Below are 25,823 nucleotides of genomic sequence, written 5' to 3'. Positions count from 1 at the left end.
CTGTGGAGAGATCTTTTAACATAATTCCAATCTACCACCTACACAGGGAGGGACGATCATCATAATAAAATCAGCTATATTATCGAATTTAGAACGTGATACGTAGTATAAACCTGATATTTACAACTTCTCTGTGCTGCTACCGAAAGAGACTTTCAATGTGGAAAGGCATTTGGTTACTTTAAGAGAGTTATAAAGTGAGGAAACAGGCTGTGACAGTGGTAGAGCGTGCTCTTAACACTGTGTCATGAGCCAAAAATTAATTTAATGTTCTAGTCTTGTGATGCAGGAGGTAACAAATATTAAGCTGATTAGAAAAGAATTTTTACCCGATGCGAGAATACTTAGAGGAAATATAGCCTACGCCATACTGTTACAAGATTTTCACAAGTAACGATACTTTAGCGATGTGAAAACGAGAGTATACCCTGATTTCTTCAGTCTTCAGACATAATTCGTATAAAAATGAGAAACCTACTTTTCGCATGAGAAATACGGAGTGTGTGTTCAACAACATCCTTGCCTCAGATTGGGTAAAGTGGATTTTTTTAAACTGGAGGGTCTATGTCGGGGTGGGATTGATTAGAACTATAGTATACGTCTAAGATGTGCCTGGTTGACTCATAGTGCCTGTGGCCAGTGGCCGGCAGGAACTGGCGGCTTAGCCTCGCGTGGTTGGGTACTGGCTAGTCGGCTCTTGGCAATGGCACAGGGACTACCGAAGTAGCCAGTATACTGGGTGAGTGGTGACAGAAGTGGACGTGTGTGCTGTTTGAGAAGATTCAATGTGACTTGTGTTTGCTCTGGAATATTATTTCCCCCACATAAATTAATCAGTTGATTGCTAGGTGACAGTATCTCCAACCTCTAAGCGTTCAGTAGGGCTGGTGTCTGGATCTGGGCATGAGCTTGCAAATGCCGATGCATGCACAGATCTCTCCCGGCCGGCGCCCGCATGATGACGTGATGTCTCTTCTGGCAGTGCAGCTGACAGACAGTGGACGGTGTGCTCTTTGTAGCCTCAGGTATATGTGATCAGAAAGATTTTTCATCATATACACAATATGATCAATAGTTTACGGACACCTCCAAAAACACGTTTTTCATATTAGGTGCATTACGCTACCATCTACTGCCGGGTACTCCATATCAGCACCTCAGTAGACATTAGACATCGTCAGAGAGCAGAATGGGGCGCTCCGCGTAACTCACGACTTAGAACGTGGTCAGGTGATTGGGTGTCACTTGTGTCATACGTCTGTACGCGACATTTCCACACTCCTAAACATCCCTAGGTCCACCGTTTCTGGTGTGATTGTGAAAGGGAAACGTGAAGGGGGACGTACAGTGAGAATCGTACTGGCCTACCTCGTCTGTTGACTGACAGAGCTCGCTGATAGTCAAAGAGGGTCGTCATGTGTGATAGGCAGACATCTATCCAGACCATCACACTGGAATTCCAAAGTGCATCATCATCCACTGCAAATACTATGACAGTTAGGAAGGAGGTGAGTAAACTTGAATTTCATCGTCGAGAGGGTGCTTATAAGCCGTACATCCCGCCGGCAAATGCCAAACGACGCCTCGCTTTTTGTAAGGAGTGTAAAAATTGGACGATTGAACAGTGGAAAAACGTTGTGTGGATTGACGAATAACGGTACACAATGTGGCTATCCGATGGCAGGGTGTGGGTATGGCGAATGCCCGGTGAAGGTCATCTGCCAGCATGTGTAGTGCCAACAGTAAAGTTCGGAGGCGGTGGTGTTATTGTGTGGTCGTGTTTTTCATGGAGAGGGTTTGCACCTCTTCTTGTTTTGCATGGCACTATCCTACCACAGGCCTGCATTGATGTTTTAAGCACCTTCTTGATTTTCCCGTTGTTGAAGAGAATTCGGAGATGGTGATTGCATCTTTCAACACGATCAAGCACCTGTTCATATTGCACGGCCTGTGGTGGAGTAGTTACACGGCAATAACACCCCTGTAATGGATTGAACTGCACAGAGTTCTGACCTGCATCCTATAGAACACCTTTGGAATGTTTCGGAACGCTGACTTCGTGCCAGGCCTCACCGGCCGACATCGATACCTCTCCTCAGTGCAGCGCTCTGTGAAGAATGGGCGGCCATTCCCCAAGAAACCTTCCAGCACCTGACTGTCATCAAGGCTAAAGTTGGGCCAACACCGTATTGAATTCCAGTGTTACCGTTGGAGGGCGCCACGAACTTGTAAGTCATTTTCAGTTCGGTGTCCGGAGACTTTTGATCACATAGCGTATGTTTAGTGGAAACATTGAGGTGGAGGAGGGTGCCTGCGTTGTCAAACATCGGTGCATACACGACCTCGGATATATTTAGCATTAAGATCGATTTGTTGTGGAAAATTAGTTTGCAAGATGTTTGCACGTAATTCTCAAACGCTAGAAATACGTTTTGTTATAAAGAAGAGTCATTTTAAGATGGTGGTGAGCGTTTCAAGTGAGCTATTTGACTCCAGTAAATTGTTAACAATTTATGTTGTAGCTTATGGATTTTTTACCTCTATTGTTGATATCGAAACTGGTCTGCTCTCTATTTGTCCCCAGTATTAACCAATGGGAATGTAATATTCTGAGGAGAGATGGAAACCTCTATCTTTGCGTTTAGAGATTGCTTTATCAATAGCTGAAAACGGATTGTCCTTTTTTTATTTTTACGTATCGTTTCAAAGTAGTCAAAGGCACCTTTCGATGCTTTTTCATGGGTCACCCTTTTATTAATTATCAGTTCAACAGTTTGTTCCATATTTTCTGCGAACCAATTTTATCCCTCCATTTCCCGTACATAATGACGTACCATCTGCAAACGAGAAAAGCAAACGACGTGGTACAATTTGTCAAATGAAGAATAAACAGGAGGATATGCGCTGGTCTGTCAGAAGGCTGAGGAGGCACTACTAGCTCAGTGTCGTCTGGTCGGAACGGCAAAGATGGTTGCTGCAGTATCGGGAGGCCAAGCAGAGGTTCCAAAAGGAACTACGAGCGGTAAGGACAAGAAGCTCGGAGAGCTATGTCCTGAATCAAATTGGCTTTAGACCCCTTATAAGTTAGAGATAAAATCCGCTCTCCTATGGAGTTGTCAACAGTCAGGCATGGGGACGGGATGACGGAATCTTGGCCAGTCCCTGTTGCCTGACGATAGTGCGAATGGGGAAATTGAAGGAGAATGTCAGCTACGATATGATGACCTTGCCGAATATGACAATGATACTGCAGTCTAGTCCTTTTCTGAAGAGGAGGTGGCTGCCCACATAATATCGCTGAAGAGAGGTAAAGCTCCTGGGCCAGAGGGCATTTTGGTGGAGGTGGTGCAATTCTTAGCCCCCCAGCTAATTGCACCACTCACTCACGTGTTTAATGAGTGCCTCAGGCAGAGGGAGTTCCCGAAGATCTGGAAAACTGCAAATGTTGTGATCATCAAGAAAGGACCTGACAAAGACCCGGCAGAAACGAAATCATACAGACCTATACGTTTGTTGGACCTGCTTGGGAAGATTTTAGAGAAACTGCTGGCTGACAGACTGGCTGCACATCGAGTACTGTGCGGGATGAGCAGCAGGCAGTTCGGCTTCAGGCCTGGGCGATCGGCATCTGATGCAATCGCACAGGCGGCTGAGGTCTGTGGCTCTACCCCGTACAAGTACGTAGTTGGCATCATGGTGGATATCAGTGGCGCCTTCGACAACCTGTGGTGGCCTCCGCTCTTCTCCTGCTTGCGGGAGAAAGAGTGTCCAGGGCCGCTATATGGTTGTCTGAGGAGCTATTGCGAGGATCGGGAGGTCTGGCTATCATTCTCTAGTGAGAGAGGGAAAATCAATAACAAAGGGATGTACCCAGGGTTCCGTTTTATGCCCCCTGTTCTGGGACATCCACATGGAGCCGTTACTGGATAACTTGCAACAAAGAGAAGAAGTGATAGAGGTGATAGCCTACGCTGACCTCCTCCTGTTGGTTGGCGGCTATAGCCGAGAGGACACAGAGCCCAAAATAGAAAGGGCTATAGATTACAACTATGGTGCCATATCACAAAGATGAAAATTTCACCAAGTAAATCCACATACCTTCTGCTAAAAGGACAGCTGATCAGAAATCCAGCTGTGACAATTGGGGGCTCACCAATTCTTCGGCGACGTGAGACGCGGTACCTGGGAATCATCATTGACGAAAGGTGGAACTTCGGGAAACACATTGACACCGTAATCCAGAGAGCCCTTCAAGCACTAAACAATCTCATCTCCATAGGACATAAAAGATTTTATCTTCCCCCTCATCTCATAAAATTATGTCACAGTAGCATCCTGACATCAATAGTGGGTTATGGCTCGGGAGTCTGGACACTGGCTCACGAGGGTAGTGCCCGCCATGACAGTGAGAAGAGTTCAGAGAAATATGATACTGAGATCCCTGGGGACCTACAGAACATCTCCATGAGGAGTCCTATTAGTCATAATGGGGCTCTGCCCCCTGGACATCAAAATCAGAGAACAGTCTGCGTGGTACTGGGCCAAAAAAGGGAATACTGCGAAAACAGGGGACGTATTAGGCATTAGGGTTGAGGATAAGGGTGAGATAAGGCGAAGAGGTGAACAGTTGTGGCAGGAATCGTTGGGAGCAGAAGAAAAAAGTCGTAGAACCTTTGAATTTCTACCGGATGTTAGGGAACGACTGAGCGTGGAGTACTTTGAGCCAACCCGGAGATTATTCCACTTTCTCACTGGTCATGGGCCCTACCCGATATATCTCTGTCGGTTTAGGAAGAGGGCTACGCCCACGTGTGAATGTGACGCATCAGAGGGTACTCCCGACCATTTTGTTTACGAGTGCCCCCTTCTCAATGATGTAGCACCTACATTACGAGACCAACTACGCGACCATGACACTTACCACTTACTTAGACGAGAAAACACTTTTCAAACTCTAAATAAATTGGCTAACGAGGTATCACGAAAAGTGTTGATAGAATACCTGAGGGACATTGATTAATTAACAATTAACAATCTGAGACATATCTAATACCAACTGAGTCCAGTGCCCTATTCCCATACCGCCTGTGCGTGGACCTTCTTTATACGTACAGGACTAGGCTGGAATCCACCACGTACAGGACTAGGCTGAGTGGGGTACAACACCACCGATATAGGACAAGCACCGGATATGACGTAAAATGAAATTAGTTAGTAGGACTTAGAATTACGAAATTTAGTTAGGAACCTGCAGTGATTAACATCCTTGGCCTGCCCAGTGTCAGGGGCACGCTCATCGGCATTAGCTCGATGAGCAGGGCTCCATAAGTAGGTTTGTGTAATGCTGACACACCTGTGACGCTACAGGCGGTAGAGACTAGTTATAGGTAGGCTTTCTAAAGAGAATATTAATAATAAACAAGTTGCCCATTGTTTCTTAGTTCTGGCTGTAGCTCACTTAATAAAATTGTAATTAGCTGCAATCAATGTTTTGTATAGAGTTTTAGGACCCACTAATCACGTAAGGAAGTGGGTTAAGAATGTATAATTATAAAGGTTTTGAGAATAAAGAAATTAAAAAAAAATGAAGAACAGAAAGTGATCGGGGATGAACGGACAATACCAGAAGACCGTACCTCCCCGAACGCATATCTGTAAGAAAATATTCAGTAACCATCGGGAAATTTTTTCCCAACTGCATTGTATACAAAGATAACTGAGAAAATTCTGATTTAGGGAGAGTAAATGTTAGACAGACCATTCAACTCGCACCCGACTCAGTTGCAACTTCACTAAACCGTAACAGACATTGCAGGCCGGTGTGGCCGAGCGGTTCTAGGCGCCTCAGTCTGGAACCGCGCGACCGCTATGGTCGCAGATTCGAATCCTGGCTCGGGCATGGATGTCCTTAGGTTAGTTAGGTTTAAGTAGTTCTAAATTCTAGGGGACTGATGACCTTAGCCGTTAAGTCCCATAGTGTTCAAAGCCATTTGAACCGTAACAGACATTGCTTTGTTAAACACTTGTCAGTCTGAGCGCATCCTAGCGCCTCTACACGAAATTAGACGACCGAGACATAAGCATATTGTTGCTGCCAGAGGTATCACATCCATCTGTTTGACTTTCCGCTCCGTATACCACCAGATAACCTACAAATTTAATCCTGTATTCTTCCTGCACACTAACTGAAATGACGCTATTTGCTGTTCTTCCTGATGCTTCAGCTTCAGTGTCCAGAAGTGTATTACGGCAATAATGGCATGGAGTGGCTCGATGAAGAAAAATGGTTTCCTATCATGACAACTCAGCAAGACACAACAGAGGAATGAAAGACTTCGTCTGACTAACAGAAAACGTGGGAAAAATCATGAAGACAATGAAAGCAAATGAGACGAGATGAAGAAAGTGTTGCTGATTAAGTCTGTGGAAGAAGACACTGAAACTGGACACCTGAAAAATGGAATTGTCTGGACACACATACACTATGTGATCAAAAGTATCCGGACACCTGACTGAAAATTACTTAAGAGTTTGTGGCGCTCTCCATCGGTAGTGCTGGAATTCAATATGGTGTTGGCCCACACTTACCGTTGATGACAGCTTCCACTCTCGCAAGCATACGTTCAATCAGGTGCCGGAAGATTTCTTGGGGAATGGCAGTCCATTCTTCACTTAGTGCTGCACTGAGGAGAGGTATCGATGTGGGTCGGTGAGGCCTTGCACGAAGTCGGCATTCCAAAACGTCCCAAAGGTGTTCTATAGGATTCAGGTTAGAACTCTGTTCACGCCAATCAATTACAGGGATGTTATTGTCATTAACCACTCCACCACATGTCATGCATTATGAAGGTGTGCTCGATCGTGTTGAAAGATATATCGCCATCACCGAATTGCTCTTCAACAGTGGGAAGCAAGAAGGTGCCTAAAAATATCACCGTAAGCCTGTGCTGTGATAATGCCACGCAAAACAACAAGGGATGCAAACACCCGCCATGAAAAAGGCGACCACACCATAACACCACTGCCTCCGAATTTTATTGTTGTCACTACACATGCTGGCAAATGACGTTCACCGGGAATTCGCCACACCCACACCCTGCTATCGGATCACCACATTGTGTACCGTGATTTGTCACTCCACACAATGTTTTTCCACTATTCAATCGTTCAATGTTTACGCTACTTACACCAAGCGAGGCGTCGTTTGGCATTTCCCGTCGTGTTGTGTGGCTTATGAGCAGCCGCTCGACCATGAAATCCAAGTTTTCTCATCTCCCGCCAAACTGTCATATACTTGCAGTGGATCCTGATGCAGTTTGGAATTCCTGTGTGACGTTCTGGATAGATGTCTGCCTATTACACGTTACGATCCTCTTCAACTGTCGGCGGTCTCTGTAAGTCAACAGACGAGGTCGGCCTGTACGCTTTTGCGCTGCACGTGTCCATTCACGTTTCCACTTCACTATCACATCGGAAACAGTGGACCTAGGGATGTTTAGGAATGTGGAACTCTCGCGTACAAACATGTGACACAAGTGACACCCGATCACATGACCTCGTTCGAAGTTCGTGAAATCCGCTGAGCGCCCCATTCTTCCCTCTCACGATGTGTAATGACTACAGATGCCGCTGATAAGGAGTACCTGGCAGTAGGTGGCAGCAGAATGTACCTAATATGAAAAACGTATGTCTTTGGGGTGTTCGGATACTTTTGATCACATAGTGTAGAAGGAGTTTCGACGTATGAAATGTGTTGCTGCAGAAATCTGTTCAAAGAAGAGGGTTGATGAAATAAGAGAACGATTAGGAGTGACAAGGAGTCTCTGGAAAACTAGACGAGAATGCAGATTGATGTGGCAGGCACTAAGGCACTCGGAAGTATAACTTAGTATCGACACTGGCAGGTGTCTGGGGGAGAATGGGGTAGCAGATTGGTAGAGAGAATGTGTACTGGGAACGCTGGATTTTATAGCGACGAACAGAACAGGTTAGTGTTGAATGATGTCTTTTCAGAATAAAGAGCGTTTACATAGAAATGTCTTGCAGTTGGTAATGATGAATGTATTCCGTCCTTATATTTCCGCTGTAGTAAATCTGTGTACTCGTCTAACAAACCTTCACAATTTTGTTCGCCAAAATTACATAGGTCGGAGGAGAATGGAGACACCTACTGGAAGTTTTTGCGTTTTGGACGATTAGTAATTTCTCCACAAGCTTCTGTCTCTGTGATGGTGCCTGCTTGTTATCAATTTTGCCGTGAGTGTTGAAAGGCACCAGCAGCTAAACATGTGACACTGACACGCCAAGTGGTTAACAATCGGAACTGGTTTCGGCTGGTTCTACTGCCGCCCTCAGTGCGCAGTTGGTCAGCCTTCCAGCGTCACGTGTTTGCAACCCAATTCGCGAGCCCACCTGCCAATGATGTCCCGGCCCTGAGCCAACAAGTGTAAGTCAGCAAACGCGAATGCCAAAACCATTTGACGCATCAGCGCAAAATGGATTTCTCCTTAGATGTTACGTGTACTGAGGAGCATTATATCGGCAATTTTTACATCTTGATACAGTATGAAAACAAACTGTGCACGTGTTTCACTTAGCACTAAGAATGTGAACGCAGGTCTTTAGATCACGCTATATCAGTGAGGAAAGAGGGGAAATGTGTCTTAGTCTTTTTCCTCCAGCGTTCCTAGTCTTTTTCCTCCAGCGTTCTGGAAAACAAATCTTTTTTTTTTCTTTTTAGTGGAACGCTTTTCCTTTTCTGTGTCTTTCTTGCTCAGCTTCCTGAGGCTCGCCAGTTCCATCTGAGGACTCATAAACCACATCAGATTTGTTGTTGCCAGCAGGTTTGGTCAGTCTGTGAATGTCTCTACCTGGACGGAATGTTTTCTGGTGCTACTCATTTCACAAACTAATCCATGTGGACTAGCTCTAAGGAAAAAAAATGGTTCAAATGGCTCTAAGTACTATGGGACTTAACATCTGAGGTCATCAGTCCCCTAGACTTAGAACTACCTAAACCTAACTAACCTCAGGACATCACATACATCTATGCCCGAGGCATAGATGTAGTAGCCGAATGGTTCCGGATGGAAGCGCCTAGAACCGCTCGGCCACCTTGCCCCGCTAAGGAAAACAACTGAAAAGTTACTTGTGTTAAGTGAAGATTGTAATTTTTTAGAATTTCTTGCTAATTTTGGATCTGTTAGTTTTCATGCTGCTTTGTTCTAAGAAAGTTAGTTTAAAAATTTAGAAATTTATGTATGTAAATATATGAATGACTTTAGTAAAATGTTATTTTGAGAGGAGTATGTGATGACCTCTTGGCTTGCTCTCGCACCGTCCCCCACGTCTCATTGTTCTTGCTACGTCGAAGTAGAATAAAAACTTGTTTCTGTCAAGAGCAACTAATTGTTGTCACGTTTCCACAAATCGTCTCGATGTTTGCGACGTTCGCTGGAACGTAAATACCGCCTGGACTTTCCTCGTAATATCTCAGCATTAAGAGTCCGCTTTCATGGAGCGCGAATGTTTCAGACACTTTTTACGGCTAAAGATACTGGCATACGTTACGATCTCTACAGTTTCCTTTATTATATACGAATTGGAGGTGGGGAGAGGAGGAAAGTAAAGGAAAGGGAGGGGATCGCTTATGTCAGCTGCATCGGGAAATTACGCGGAATTAGCGGCAACGAGTGAAAATGTGCTCCGGACTAGGATTCGAACTCGAGACATTTTGTTTTCTAGGCAGGTGCGTTACCTACTTGAGCACGCAGCGTTGTCGCAACTGCGCGGACTATTTTGGCACGCCTCAATGTCGATCCACATTCCCACTGAAAACCACCTATCCGGAGTTCCTGTCTATTTCCTCCATGTTCGCTCTCTGACAAGGCGAGGCCACATCGTTGTGATCACAGATTCACTTCAACCTTTTACACTTTTAGTAGACCATTAAAACAACATAATGTGAAAGTCGTAAAGTGCACTACTGTGGCTATTCCGAGAAAATCGCAAGAGAAGTTTTACGCGTCTGTTATGTGGTTTATGTATCTGCGCGTAGCGGCTAGAAGTCGCAGTTAATGGTGGTGAAGTGATTAGCTTTCGAGCTACGTAAGACAAACTTCTGTGAGGCAATGGTTCGACTCCCGCTCAGACTCAATTATTAATCTATTTTTTCATCGTGGCCATAGTATTGAATTTAAATGAAAAAAAACCACATGTATTTGCATTCAGTTTTAATTTATGTTTTCCATGTTTGTATGACAACTACCAGACTGCAACTTGTGATGTCGAGAGCACATCCGACGAGTAATTGCACAATGCTCCTGTGATCCAGCACATTGTGACTTACTGATTGTGCATAATGTCATTTCCTTCGTTATTTACCGAGGTTTGACCTGGGCTTTCCAAGCATATCCCTCGTCCCTGATAATTTAATTACAAATAGTAAGTAGTCCAATAACGAACGAAATTCACTACAGCTTCATGAAAATGCACCTTGTTTTTTTATTATATTACCTCTGCTTGCGTCGACCTTGGTCAACGGGGGATTGTCCTCCTGGGGTAATCTCGATTCCATAGTGCAATCCATTCCATGAGCTAAAAATTTTTTTGATGGGACCGCTCATGTCCGTCCAGTTATACGACTGAAGTTGTTAGCCCCAGAAGATGTGTTCAGGCCGCCCCTGGCATGGGGCACAGACGCCTTTGGTAGCCGCCCCTAACGTGGAGTACCATCACTACCGCCGGCCGCTACCTGATATGTTTCAATGGCTCTTTCGCTCTCTCTGCCGTTGGGAAGCGACGTTCCTCTTCCGCCTTCGAGACCGTTGGCCTGGCAGGGGCCCAAACTGGGTGCTACCACCAGGAGCCAGATGGACCCAGGTTTTTTTACGAGGTTGTTACTCCTCGCCATCCTCCTTCCCCATGACTTGCGAGAAGGGACCCCGGGCTTGGGACCGGCAATGGCGGAGTTATATCCACAGAGGCAAAGATAAGCCATTACAAGGCAACAGTGAGGAATGCAGTATTATATGCTGCTCAGACGATGACACTAGGAAGAAGAGAGAAAAATACTGAGAAAAATACTAGGTCTCAAAAGAGGTGGAGAGAGGTGGATGCGAAGACCTAGGGAAGAATTGTATCGGAACATGAGAACAATATCCGGGGAAATCAGACTCAAAAGGGCAAGGTTTGCTGGGCATGTAGTTAGGATGAGTATGGACAGAATGATGAAGAGAGTGTGGGAAACAACAGGGAGGACAAGGGGAAAGACAGGAACCAAGTGGGTTGTTGAACTTCGGAAGGACTGGTTGCAATTGGGGATCAAGGTCGAAGGAAAGGAAAATTGGGGGAACAAATATACACCGAAAAATATGCCGGAGATCAATGACAGAGAAGAATACAGGAAAAGATTAGAATGTCACCAGTGGAGCCGCCAGGAGAAACGGAAACTGAAGATCTCGGAAGCAGAGAGGGAGAGAAAAAGAGAAACAATGAAGAGGTTCTGGGAGAAGAAGAGGAAAATGCAGTCCACGAAGGGGCTACCCGTGGTCCTACAGAGGCCTTAATGCAAGAAGAAGAAGAAGAAGAAGAAGAAGAAGATTATATTACCTCTCAAATGTCATATAAATTAAATAAGGTAACCAGTGATGAAAAAAACGTAGAATAAAAGATAATTCTTAGCAGGAATCGAACCGTCCCCTCGTCCACGAATATCTTGAAATGAGCGAAAGCTATCCACTTTTTTCTTTTTTTTCTTTTTCTTTTTTTTGCATTTTGTTCGTTACTGTTCGTTTTATTTGGTCGTAGCGGACGACACATGACATCCGTTGAAGGTCGTTGTTGACCCCTTCACTCAGCTTTTTATTACAGAGACCCGCCAGCTCTCTGACGGAACGCGCTGAGTTACCGTGCCGGCATTTGTTGATTTTTTTCTCTTTTTTATGTTGTCTTTAGTAGAAGTAGCCTCAGAATAATCGAATGAAGAGCGATGCGATGTTCCTTCACCCCTGCGCATAGAATCACATGGTTCATACAACACTTTCATCATGTACTTATAGTTGGTCAGGATTGACCCTACTGAATAATCACTTGACCACTACGACTTTTTATGGTCGGCCTCTTTGCCCAGATACATCCGTTACATAGTAGATGCGTAAATCTTCCCTTGCAATTTCTGAGAATTGCCATAGTAGTGCACCTTACTACTTGCACACTATCTTGTTTTAATGGCCTACGAAAGGTGTACAGAGTTTGGAGTAAATCCGTGATCCCAACTTCGTAGCCTCCCCTTGTGAGATCCCACAGAAGGTCGGACGTATTTGTGCACCCGCACTGAAGAAAGTGGACCCATTGCCCAGCTAGGCCTATCAAATTATATGAATGCGTGGTGTCTGTTCTTTCCGACGTCCGAAAGAAGAGACACCAAGCATTTATGTAATTTCCTTTATGACAGAATCGCAGCAGTCAGATCCACTGGACAATGGTTTTGTTTTATCAGACATTAACTTATGTTAATTCGTGAAGCTGATTTATGTTAATCACGATTTTCATCTGTAAGGACCGGTCAGCCGTCGGGATACCAATTAGATTCTACACAGAGTACGCGAAAGAACTTGCCCCCCTTCTAACAGCCGTGTACTGCAAGTCTCTAGCGGAACGGAAGGTTCCAAATGATTGGAAAAGAGCGCAGGTAGTTTGAGTTTTCAAGCAGGGTCGTCGAACAGATGCGCAAAACTATAGGCCTATATCTCTGACATCGATCTGTTGTAGAATTTTAGAACATGTTTTTTGCTCGCGTATCATGTCGTTTCTGGAAACCCAGAATCTACTCTGTAGGAATCAACATGGATTCCGGAAACAGCGATCGTGTGAGACCCAACTCGCTTTATTTGTTCATGAGACCCAGAAAATATTAGATACAGGCTTCCAGGTAGATGCCCTTTTCCTTGACTTCCGGAAGGCGTTCGATACAGTTCCGCACTGTCGCCTGATAAACAAAGTAAGAGCCTACGCAATATCAGACCAGCTGTGTGGCTGGATTGAAGAGTTTTTAGCAAACAGAACACAGCATGTTGTTCTCAATGGAGAGACGTCTCCAGACGTTGAAGTAACCTCTGGCGTGCCACAGGGGAGTGTTACGAGACTATTGCTTTTCACAATATATAGATGACCTAGTAGATAGTGTCGGAAGTTCCATGCGGCTTTTCGCGGATGATGCTGTAGTATACAGAGAAGTTGCAGCATTAGAAAATTGCAGCGAAACGCAGGAAGATCTGTTGCGGATAGGCACTTGGTGCAGGGAGTGGCAACTGACCCTTAACATAGACAAATGTGATGTATTGCGAATACATAGAAAGAAGTATCCTTTATTGTATGATTATATGATAGCAGAACAAATACTGCTAGCAGTTATTTCTGTAAATTATCTGGGAGTATGCGTACGGAATGATTTGAAGTGGAATGAGCATATAAAATATTGTTGGTAAGGCTGGTGCCAGGTTGCGATTCATTGGGAGAATCCTTAGAAAATGTAGTCCATCAACAAAGGAGGTGGTTTACAAAACACTCATTTGACCTATACTTGAGTATTGCTCATCAGTGTGGGAACCGTACCAGGTCGAGTTGACAGAGAAGATAGAGAATATCCAACGAAGAGCGGCGCGTTTCGTCACAGGGTATTTGGTAAGCGTGATAGCGTTACGGAGATGTTTAACAAACTGAAGTGGCAGACTCTGGAAGAGAGGCGCTCTGCATCGCGGTGTAGCTTGCTGTCCAGGTTTCGAGAGGGTGCATTTCTGGATGAGGTATCGAATATATTGCTTCCCCCTACTGATACCTCCCGAGGAGATGACGAATGTAAAATTAGAGAGATTCGATCGCGCACGGAGGCTTTCCGGCAATCGTTCTTCCCGCGAACCATACGCGACTGGAACAGGAAAGGGAGGTAATGACAGTGGCACGCAAGGTGCTCTCCGCCACACACCGTTGGGTGACTTGCGGAGTATAAACGTAGATGTAGATGTTTGACTGATGCGTCATTGGATGACTGCTTGGCTTATAATCCAGTGGCAGGCAGTGCGGCAGAACATTATCATTCAAAGAATTTTTGGTGGCCGTGGATACTGATGCAACTAAAATATTTTGTGTTAAATAATTTTGAGAGAATCACTATCCTACCATTTTGTTGATACATTGTCACTCATGTTCGCCAGAACAATATTTGGTTGATTAGAGGTTCACATTGTCTCACACAGATAAACAGACGAGATGTCACCATCGACAACTATCCACATAAATGACTTCAGCAGTCGATTCAAAGTGCTTTCTCGGTGGGGTTGTAGCTGGGGTCGATACCTGGAAGTAGACTTATTCCGTAATTTCGACACAGTAACGCACCAGCTGCGTTCTGCAGACAGCTCTTGTTGAAACTCTTGGTGTGTAGCAGCCGTTTCGTGGCTCTCGTAAATAGTATTTCTTGATATTCTCAACGACATGCAAGCTTACTGGACTTCCAGACGTAATGTGTACGCTTTCTCTGAGATTGGATGAGTTATCGATTTTGTTCGGTAGATATTTCTTCCCCTCTTATCGTCTGCTACCGCTGAATTTCTCTTACGGCGCCAGTCTTCCGTATCCATTTATTCTTTTCTGTTTAATGCTTCCTACTTTTGTTCAGATCATTGCTTCTCCATTTAAATTATATTCTGTTTTCTTTTTGCTTCTGCTTTCCTTGAATGCATCGTCTTTTTCTATGCCTGCTGATTTTCCGCGTCTTCTTTTATATTTGATTTTTCGCTTGCTTTATTACTTCATTTTCTTACACTGGTCTAGATAGCGCAGTGTTTAAACATTGACTCGCATTCGGGACGAATGAGGTTTAGATCTCCGTCCGGCTATAAATATTTACGGTTTCTGTGAGTTCCCCAAATCGCTTAAGGCAAATGTCGGAAAGGTTGCTTTGAAAATGAATGGTCGACTTCCTTCCATTGACAGTCCACATTATCGAAATGTTCAAATGTGTGTGAAATCTTATAGGACTTAACTGCTAAGGTCATCAGTCCCTAAGCTTACACACTACGTAACCTAAATTATCCTAAGGACAAACACACACACCCACGCCCGAGGGAGGACTCGAGCCTCCGCCGGGACCCACATTATTCCGAGCTTGTGTTTTGTCTCCGATGACCACGTCACCAACTGGATGTTAACTTCCATTCTTTTTACCTTTATTTTCTTAATCCTTTTCTTCTGCACAGTACACTTTAAGCTCTACTTGATCAGGGACTACGAACGTAGTAAAATTAACGTCCACCAACGCTCTCTGTACTCAAGAAACACAGCTCTAAAGAAAACGCGCAAGAGCGAACCTCTCGCTTTGATGCGGTGGCCGTTAATAGATGGTGTTTGTCGTTGGTCAACTCTGCGCATTTTCGACAGTTCGCCGTCCATCCGAGTAGCACCACACGTTTCAGTTGTTGGGCACATCGCTGTAGCTTTACTGTGAACGCATTTTAACTCATTTTATGCTTCGCAGTTATGCCAGCTTAGCTGCTGCATCTCGTCCAATTGATTTAGCCTCAGTGCCTAACAATTCTTCCGTTTTCAGTTACAGTCGTTTTTACAATTCTTTCAGTTCTTCTACATCTTTTTCCCTCCACTTGTCCTGACTCTACAAGAAAGACACACAACTTCATGCGTCTGTTTTCTCCTCTTCGTATTTCTTAGTCGCAGCTTTATTGAACTCGAGGCTCGCCAACCCATCTTATTAATCTCGCTTCCTGACACGGATGCATTCATTTTCCTGGATAACTTCGTATTTCTACATTTTCTGTCATAATTTATTTTTTATATTTGACCTAGGTTTATTGAAACATACTTCGCAGAAAGATAAAATCATTTATACTGAAACATCCAATATAAACTGGTTTAACAATGATTTAACATTATTTTACAGCATCCACTTAGAAACACAATAGATATAACTAAAGAATAATGACATAACGCCACTTGTAGACAAGGTAGAATATGAGAAACACTCAGGAGATTGGCGAATGAACTTATGGATATTACATTATTAATGTAAAAGCTAATAGTACACCATATTTCATAACCACAAATTGAAATATCGTTTTAAATTAGAAAGGGCTTTATGTATTTGAGGATCTTCTTGACAGAATAAAATTGAGCCACTTGTAGGAAGGGTTACTTTCATTATTACGAGGTTTTGCAGTGAGGAGTTTCTGTGTGCTTCAGTTAAACAGCAAGTAAACAGCAAGTGGTTTCTTCGCTCTTCTGAGAGTTACAGAAAGAGCTGTCCTTGATGTCAGTTCGATGTAAATGGGAAGGAGTTGAACCACGGATGGTACACGTTCGAACCTTCGTTCCTGAAATTTTCGAAGTCAGAGGTAGATTATAATAACTCGTTGGATCGCAGACTGGTATTGACCTTTAAGACACATTGAAAAGCACCAGTCCTGTGCCCATTCTTCCTCTGCTTGTTTCAGTATCGATATTTCGAAAGCTGTGTGTTGTAGGCTATCGTTCATTGTGTGTGCCCTCTCCAACTGGTCGACTATGACATAGTAAAAAATCTTAGATGACCTTGTGTCCAAAGAAATGAGATTCCCAGGGCTCTTCTTTTGTTTTTCAAATTTTTTCCTACAATTATCAGTCTACTGATGTTCATTTTACTGTTCCACTTTGGGTTTTCATTGTACTGCAATTCTTTTTTTGGGACCGATATTATAAGAATGTTCCTGAGCCCCAAATGGCTACAAATTTGAGAGCCTCTCTAATCGCTGACTCCAGCACAGTAAAAATTGAACGACATGGGGCAGACGAAATCGACTGACATATTTCTGCAGGGGTACAAGAAACGTACATCATATTGCTGAAATCTCTTGATATGGAGAGCCGTCAGTACACACATGAAATGCGGCGAATAATCATTTACGGAAGCACTGAAACTTAATTTTTCGGAAAGTTTAATTCACGAAACTGTAATAGTGAACATCGATGTTTTCCAACTGATATTGTAACTGATTTCCTAATGCGACTATGGACATATTAGATAGAATCCAGCACACTATGATATGCAACAAATGTAATGGCGCTTCCAGTAGAGGGCCAGGATTCCGGAGAGGACTTTATGGGCGGAAACTTGTCATGTCTCGTAGGACGTTGTTTAACCCACTTTTAGACTGCACACACTTGTGGCAAATAAATATTGTCACCCCAAACATGTTAGTTGCTAATTGACATTCCGTAACGCCGTCATTTGCCAGATTAATTGTACCCAATTACAACATGTACTAGAGATATACATTGTTTCTTACACTGTAAAACAATTCCCATCAGCACTGGAAGACTTTTGTTTATGACGTGCTGCAATTAACAGTACTATTCACCACCTGTTACCCGATCGTCCGGACACTAGTCTGGTGAAACCGTCGGCCTTATAGAGTCATAGCCGCAAGTATGACGAGCCAATGAAAGTAAGAATGCGGATTATGACAATTTCAACCTTTCACGCAACTGAAAATTGCGAAGTTTGTCGAATAAGAAGGTAGATTGCTGACATAAACTCAGTCGTGAAACAAAACAACAAGCCAATGTTATCGCCACTTCAGTCAAAAATGTGTGTGCCTCTAGTTACCCTCTACATCTTATACATGAGACTGTTGGAATCTCTCATCAGCTCTTGCAGTAGCTGCTGATCAGAGCAGCCCTCTAGCTTACTGTGCCGTATGAAACAACGTTTCCTGATTCGCCACCAGTCTATATATCGCCGTCACCTGGGCCCTCTTCCCTGTTGCCGCTTGTTTTCCTCACTGCCTCGACCTTCGAGCGTATTGCCCACTGTGTCCATTCTGTCGCCTTCTCATCACCGATTACTGAAGCAATCAGCCATGGATCTTCCTACCACCAAAATACCGAGAATAACCAACTTCCAACTCTGTTCCATCTCTAGGAACACTTGACATCCACTATTCCTTATTTCCATTTTCTCTGACGACCATTACCACTTACTCCAATATAAAGGTGACCTCTTCTTTTCCCGCCCATCCTTACACACTTCCACCACATCATTCAGAAGAGAGCCGCGGACACATTTTACCGGTAGGTGGTGTTGCGCCGCGGTACCGACGTTGACCTTGAGCCCATGGGCCGACATGGTTCATGCGCTATTCATTGCTGCAGAATCCGTCGGGGGGATTAGTATCGAGGTCCGGTGTGCTGGCCAGTCTGTGGATGGTTTTTAAGGCAGTTTTCCATCTGCCTCCGCGAATGCGGGCTGGTTCCCCTTATTCCGCCTCAGTTACAATATGTAGATGTTTGCTGTGCAAACACTTTCTCCACGTATGCGTACACCACAATTACTCTATCACGGTGTGGGGCGGCGGTGGGGTGAGTGGACTGCTGTAGCCAGTTGTGGGGTAGTGTACCACTGCGGGTTACGGCGGGGACGAAGCCTCTCCGTAGTTTCTTGGTCCGCAGTTCCATACAATACAGTACAATGTACATGTCCTGTGAATATGAACCTCCTATCTCTAGTCGTTGAAGGTGATCTCTTTTTTCTAAACGTGAGTGTATATGTGTTCGTGCTGTGATTGATTATAGTTGAAAAGAAGTGATTTTTTAGGTTCAAGACATGTTGAATGCAATAATTACTTCTCTGTTGATCGCATGTATCGCATGACTGAGATAGCTTTTATAAACTACAATAATAGAAATTTACCTGGCCTGAGTTATGTTTTTACCTTTAGTGCTGCCGTCATGTAAAAGGTGACTGACCGGGAATTAAGAACAATTATGGGTTCCAAATCGAATTAACACTTCGCATCCATTATAAAACCACCACTGCTTTCCTCAGCCACGTATTGTTAGAGCCCCCATCTGTTGTTGATTACTTTATTAGCCACGGCGCTTTCATTTAGCCCTAGAGGCAATATGTAGAACATTCTTGACCATAGCTCAAGCATATCGTTCCCAGTAACACCTTCACACCTTTACCGTCTAGCCCAACGCTTCAAAACCTGCCCAGCTGGTCCATAGAATTGTCTTTCAAATACACTTAGAAGACATCATCAGCACTGGTGAATAAGCGTACCTTCTATAACTAATACCACGCCAGTCTGGCCGGTTTCGCAACGTCCACCAGTAGATTTAGTAATCGCAGAATAATTTCGCTCTGCTATGCTGTCCGTTCGAAATGGTTCAAATGGCTCCGAGCACTATGGGACTTAACATCTGTGGTCATCAGTCCCTTAGAACGTAGAAATACTTAAAACTGACTAACCTAAGGACATCACACACATCCATGCCCGAGGCAGGATTCGAACCTGCGACCGTAGCAGTCGCGCGGTTCCAGACTGAAGCGCCTAGAAGCGCTCGGCCACAACGGCCGGCTGTGCTGTCCGTCACCACTATTACAATTTCCAGTTGATTATACTCCTACCTTTATTCCTACTGCTCTGAAATGTCTCAAATCTCTGAGGTGATTAAATGCTAAGACTATTTGGTAGCGTACAGCTTTCAATAAACTTTCTGAATATTTTCCCAATAAAAAAAGAACATACAGTAGAAAACTTGTGCGTTTTAATCCAATTAAAACTGCTTTAATCGCTATCCGCAAAGTGAATCCTAATTTGATTCTCATTAAACAATCGAAATACGTCTTCTAGTGTTCTGTTCCTTTTCGCAAGCCTACAAGGCGCACATGCGACAGACGGCGAGTCTCTGTCAGCAGTTTGTCGAAATCAACGCGAGCGTCACATTTTCAACATTTGCACAGTACTTCCGTCATCTGTGCCTCTGTTCGTGATGCTCCACTTCTGTTTCACTTAGCACGCCGTATAAGATCATTCAATCCACGGCGCAGTGGCTGCGAAACTTGAAACGCATTTGGGCTGTATGCTAACTGGACATAGAGAGAGAGAGTCACGACTGCACGACTGCGCGGTCGCTAATTTGGTATCTTGCACACTTGCCGGAAGACACATTATAGACGCCACACCATAGCCTTATTAGGTAAAATATGTGTACTAAAGATATGTAATGGAGACGTTGGAAAAGTTGAAGGAGGGCAACTAGTTTCGTATTATCGCGTAGTGAGGAATAGAGCATCACAGATATAACAAGCGAGTTGTTGCAGAAATCATGTTTTTCACTGTGGTGAGATTGTTTCGCGAAATTTCAGTCACTAACTTTCTCATTTTGTGTGTAAAAATGTTTTGTTGACTGTCATGTACAAAGGGGGAAATGACTATTTGATAAACTAAAGGAAATCAGAACTCGCACGGTAAGATTTTGGGGCTCATTTTTCCCCACATGTTTTTCGAGAGATCAAAGGAATTACCTATATCAATGGAATTACCTATGTTTTTGTACAATGTGAGGAAATACAAGAAGTCTATTACAGTGTCTTGAAGGAAAGGTACAACACTTGTCAGAAGATTAAAGGCACTCGATCTTTTCATTGTTTTGTACCCAGTTCATGCAACTTACTATACTATAAGATCACATCAACTTCGCCTGATAGTGAACTTCATTAGTGCGGAAAACTTGTACAACAGGTTCTTCAAAATAAAGACACAGTGGCTTGTGTTTACGATGAACAGTGGTGGATTGGCGAAATTGATAATATTGACTGTCAAAACCAAGATGTACATGTTGTATTTCATCACCCTCCAGGACCAAGGAACTCTTTTAAAAAAATTGAGAATTATCAAGTTTGGATGCCACTTACAAAATGTACTAAGGAAGCTGTCTCCCATGGAATTTACAACTGTAACTGGGCGAACTTATAATCTAACACCCAAACTGAGTGAACAAATTTCTCAAACGTTCAATGAGCAATGTACTAAAAACAAATAACAAGAGAACAATATAATGTAATTATTAGGCTGATTTTCAATAAAAAAAAGTAAGTAATCATATATATGATTGAAATATATACTGGAACTGATATATTTTATTCCATAAGCATAGATATCGTAGATGATAAAAAACGTATTTTTGACACGTGTTTGTAATTTTTTCCAATAACTTTCAATTGAATTTGAAAGTTGAAATTTATACTGAAGTTTGATATCATAAAGGTCCAATTAATGTGAAATTTTGAGCTTTTTATCAACTCTCCCAACAAGGTCACAAGATGGAAAAATTTTAAAAAATCATTTTTTAAAATAGTGTATTTTATTAAGTGTAAGCTGCTCACCATTGATACACTATAAAAAGTGACTATGCTATACAGTGTAATAGCAGAAAAAATATTAAAGCTGAGAAATTAATCTTTCTTTGGAAAACTACTGTTCAAAAATTGTTTTTCTAATTTGTGACTGATAACTTTTAACTATTAAAAATATATTAAAGAATAAATTGAGCTAAGTGATAATGATGTTAATTTGTAGCCCAGAGTGTGCTGAACTAAATGAATTTTCTCTGAAAGGCTTAGGACAAGCCACTACTGAATAATTTTAAAAAATGGTGATGCTTGCAAATAAGAATACAACGCATTCGGCCTGGAACAAATATGACTGCCATTTCAAAATATTAAACAATAATTTTAAAAAAAAATATTTATTTTTGTGACTACTAAACATTGGGGAATTCAGCGAGCAAATATAAAACTTTTCTGAGATGGCCAAGCAACCTGTGCTTAACCACTTGGTATGGATTGACCCGTCTATGTTAATTTCGTGAACTGAAAATTATTTCAACAAATATGAACTACACAAGAAGAGACTTTTAAAACACTTGCTAAGTGACTGAGCAACACGTTTTGTTAAACTAGCCACTAAAAGTACCTAAAAGATAAATGTGTGAACTAACCTTTTTTGCTGGATTCATTTTGTAGTGGTTCGTAACATCTTTAGTTGTGTAAAGTGGTGGAGTGTGAAAGCCCCATCGCAGTTTTCTCAGGATTTCTTTCGATTGCGTCCAAATGGAGGAGGGGTGAGGGCGACCAAATATTCACTTAGTCCTGATCGTCGAAACAATTCCAGACTTTAACGCTAAGTCATGATAACTAATATTTTACTGCGAAACGTTACCAAATCTGTTGTTAAATCAACAGCATAGATGTCACGGGGAACAGCTCACTCTTCACGTTATTGCTTAACTAAACTATTTGCAAGAAATCACTGTTCATCTTCAACAAAGTGATTTTCTTAACAAAAAAACCACTTCAGGTTCCAGTAACTACTGCTATTTAATCATTATTTTCGTCAGCTGTACAGCCCTTGAATGAAGATATGTTAAATGGCGCGTCCGAATACTGTAATAGATACTGTCTCTGCTATCCAAGTGGACGGCGAAACAAATTTTTGTGCTTTAACGAAGTCATCGATGGAATTGTATCTCATCATACGAAATTTAATTCTGTGCTTTAATTACTATTTGTGTTCACCTTCGATTGTCTCATTTTTATAAAACACGAAGAATGCACAGTCATCTTCTTCCTTATTTTTGCTTGAGCCTCGCTACTATAGCGTCGTGTATTAAAAGAGATTTGTATTTTATTGTGAAATAACAATTAATTTGATGTTGAATATGTTGTTAGTTATTTATTAGTACTGAGTCTATTCCACTTTTTTACATTGATTCTCTCTGTATATTTTTCTGCCCTTTAAATACATTGCATATGGTCGGTCAACGATCGTGCACCATGAGCAGAATTTCGTTTATGTATTTCAATATTGGTAAGTTGAGCTGCAATCTGTCTCTAATGAAGTCCGATCATTGTTACTATTATTATGCATGTCACTGTCTTGCACTGAAACCTAATATAACACGGTTTCATGTCACCAAGCTTGCCACTTACGAACGGCGTCCTCTGGCTCTGATTCGGGTAAAATGAGTTCTGTAGCAAGAGAAATTGACTTTAATTGAATGCATCCTTTCTGCGTCAGACAGATTTATACGTTTATCTCATTCTCTTGCTGTTGTCAGTGTGATGCGCCTTCCCTTCAGCAACATTTTACCTTCTCATTCAGAAATTAATATAAAATCCACACCGGGAGGAAGGAGGTAGCGTTTCACCTCCAGTAAACAACGAAAGAAACGCTTCATCACCTAATAATATACACCGAATACAAACCAGATTCTACGCATAAGAGTCTGCTACTCAACCACACATCAACTTCCTGACACGCAGTAGCACACCGTTTAACGTTAACTTAATCCCTTAATTGTACATTACATAATACACAGCGCTAAATGTCTTCTCCTGCTTCCTGTATCTTAGTCCATATCGAATTTCGTGTGCAGCTCGGGCAAGGTTTGGTCTGTTGTTGTATGAATCAGTAACTGGAATTTCACATTAACTGCTAACATGGTTTCAGATATCTGATGAGTTCTCTAGTAACAAGTTACCCACTGTCCTGCCCTCTACTGTGGTAATTTCCCCACGTGATTGCCTACCTGCTTTTGGCATTCCTGGGCTTTGGTATTTACCCCTGAACGGATTCACTGTCATTACCGGTTTTTGGGTTGACCTTGTCAAAAGATGATGGCATTCTCCTGTAATGGGGATAGCCCAGTACAAGTATGGAACTTCTGTGTCTCAGTCTTTATGGTGCAAGTTTACATAATGATTCAACATCTTCCTAATTATACGATAAATATTCTCCATCTTACGATTAGTTTGTGGGTGCAACGGACTGGATCTCAATTTCCAAATCCGTAGCAAATGATAAACTTGTTTTGGCAAACCGGCCATAAAATACTTCTCTTGGTCTGTGATTACTGTTTCTGGTGCACCAATTTTGAGCATCCAGCTGCTGACCAATGCTTGCACTACTGTTGCTGCCTGCTGATTAAGAAGGGTGATCGTTTATATGTAGCAAGAAAAGTTATCAGTAATGGTTAATACAAAACTATCTCCTGCAGAAGTCTGGTTACATAGTCCCAAAATATCCACCCCAACATTTGAAAAGATTTAATTGCCTCCGGCAACCATTGCAATGGCACTAAGATGGTTCAAATGGCTCTGAGCACTATGGGACTTAACATCTGAGGTCATCAGTCCCCTAGAACTTAGAACTACTCAAACCTAACCAACCTAAGGACATCACACACATCCATGCCCGAGGCAGGATTCGAACCTGCGACCGTAGCGATTGCGCGGTTCCAGACTGAAGCGCCTAGAACCACTCGGCCACACCGGCCGGTCCAATGGCACTAGCTTATGGTTCATATGTGTTCATTGTGCACATTGTATACAATTTCTTGCATTCTTTTCCACACCTCCCCTTCTCATCTTCTATCGATAGCGTCCCGCCGGACTTTTATTCTTTGTTCTGCACCCTCCATGCCCAGACTACATGTGATCGTGTACCTCCTTGAGAACTTATTCCCTCAGCTCAGCTGTCACTACTACGTAAGGCCCGAACCTTGTTGTATGCATAAAAGGCTGTCACGTAAAACGAACTGCGGCTGCATTGCATACAGCTTGCATTTGGCGTCAGCACTTAGTGCGACTTGCAACAGTGCACGGCTGTCTCTCAGTGCCTGTCTAACCGCACACGTCGTGCTTAAATCATCAGTGTTCCCATATTTCTTACCAGATTTATGTAAAACTTCATATTCAAACTCACCTGATTTAAACGCCCCTCTCGTGACATCACTAGAAGGGTGCTTTAGTCCTGACAAGCATTTAGACTTGCATCGTGGCTATCACCTTAAATTTCTTCCCGTATAAACAACACTGAAAATACGTAACCCCATATGTCACACTAAGCACTGCCATTTCTTTCATGGACAAGTTCCACACCACTCTGTTTAGCAGACAAGTAGCGTCTCCCACTGGATGCTCTCTACTGTCTACCAACTGTCTCAAAACACACCCCGAAGCCTGATTGGAAGCGTCACAGGAAATCAGAATTTTATCTCTTAATTCAGAAAAAACAACACTGGACTCGATGTTAATGCGCTCTTCAGTGCCTCTAATGCGTCCTGCCATTCGTTTGTCCCCTCCAACTTTAAACCTTTCTTCAACAACTGCATAAGTCATCTTGTCACCCCCACCAACCTTATATACACATTTTCTTTAATATTGTGTTAAACCCAAAAATGGTTATAATTCTTTACTGTCCTTCCTCAAGTCATCAGTCTTCTGATTTGTTTGATGGAGCCTACCGTGATTTCCCCTCCTGTGCCAACCTCTCCACCTCAGAGTATCACTTGCACCCTATGTTCTCAATTATTTGTTGTTCATAATTCTACCTCTGTCTTCCTCTACAGTTTTTACTCTTCACATTACCATCGAAGTTATATGATATCTTAACACGTGTCCTATCATCCTGTCCCCTCTTCTTGACAGTGTTTTCCATACGTTCCTGCCTCTGACGATTCTGAGGAGAACCTCGCCTTTCCTACCTCTTAAGTCCAGGTAATTTTCAACGTTGTTCTGCAACAACACTACTCAAACTGTTCGATTCTCTTCTGTTTTGGTTTTTCTATAGTCCATGATCCACTAGCCTTCAATGCTGTGCTCCAAACTTAGATTCTCAGAAAATTCGTACTCGATCTAAGTTTTATGTTTGATACTAGTAAATTTCTCTTGACCACGATGGCCCGTATGTGTGCGCTTGTCAGCATTTTATGTTCTCAATGCTTCGTCCATCATGGGTTATTTTGCTTCGAAGGTAGCAGAATTCCGTAACTTTGTCTACTTTGTGATCACCACTTTTGATTTTTAAGTTTTCTCATTTCTGCTACTTCTCGTTACTTTCGCCATTCTTCCCTATACGTTGAGTCCATATTCTGTACTTATTAGACTGATCATTCTGTTAATCAGATCTTGTAATTGTTCTTCACCT

Source organism: Schistocerca piceifrons, chromosome 7 (genome assembly GCF_021461385.2).
Source record: "Schistocerca piceifrons isolate TAMUIC-IGC-003096 chromosome 7, iqSchPice1.1, whole genome shotgun sequence".
Classification (NCBI taxonomy): Eukaryota; Metazoa; Arthropoda; class Insecta; order Orthoptera; family Acrididae; genus Schistocerca; species Schistocerca piceifrons.
Note: the sequence above shows the minus strand (reverse complement) of the source record.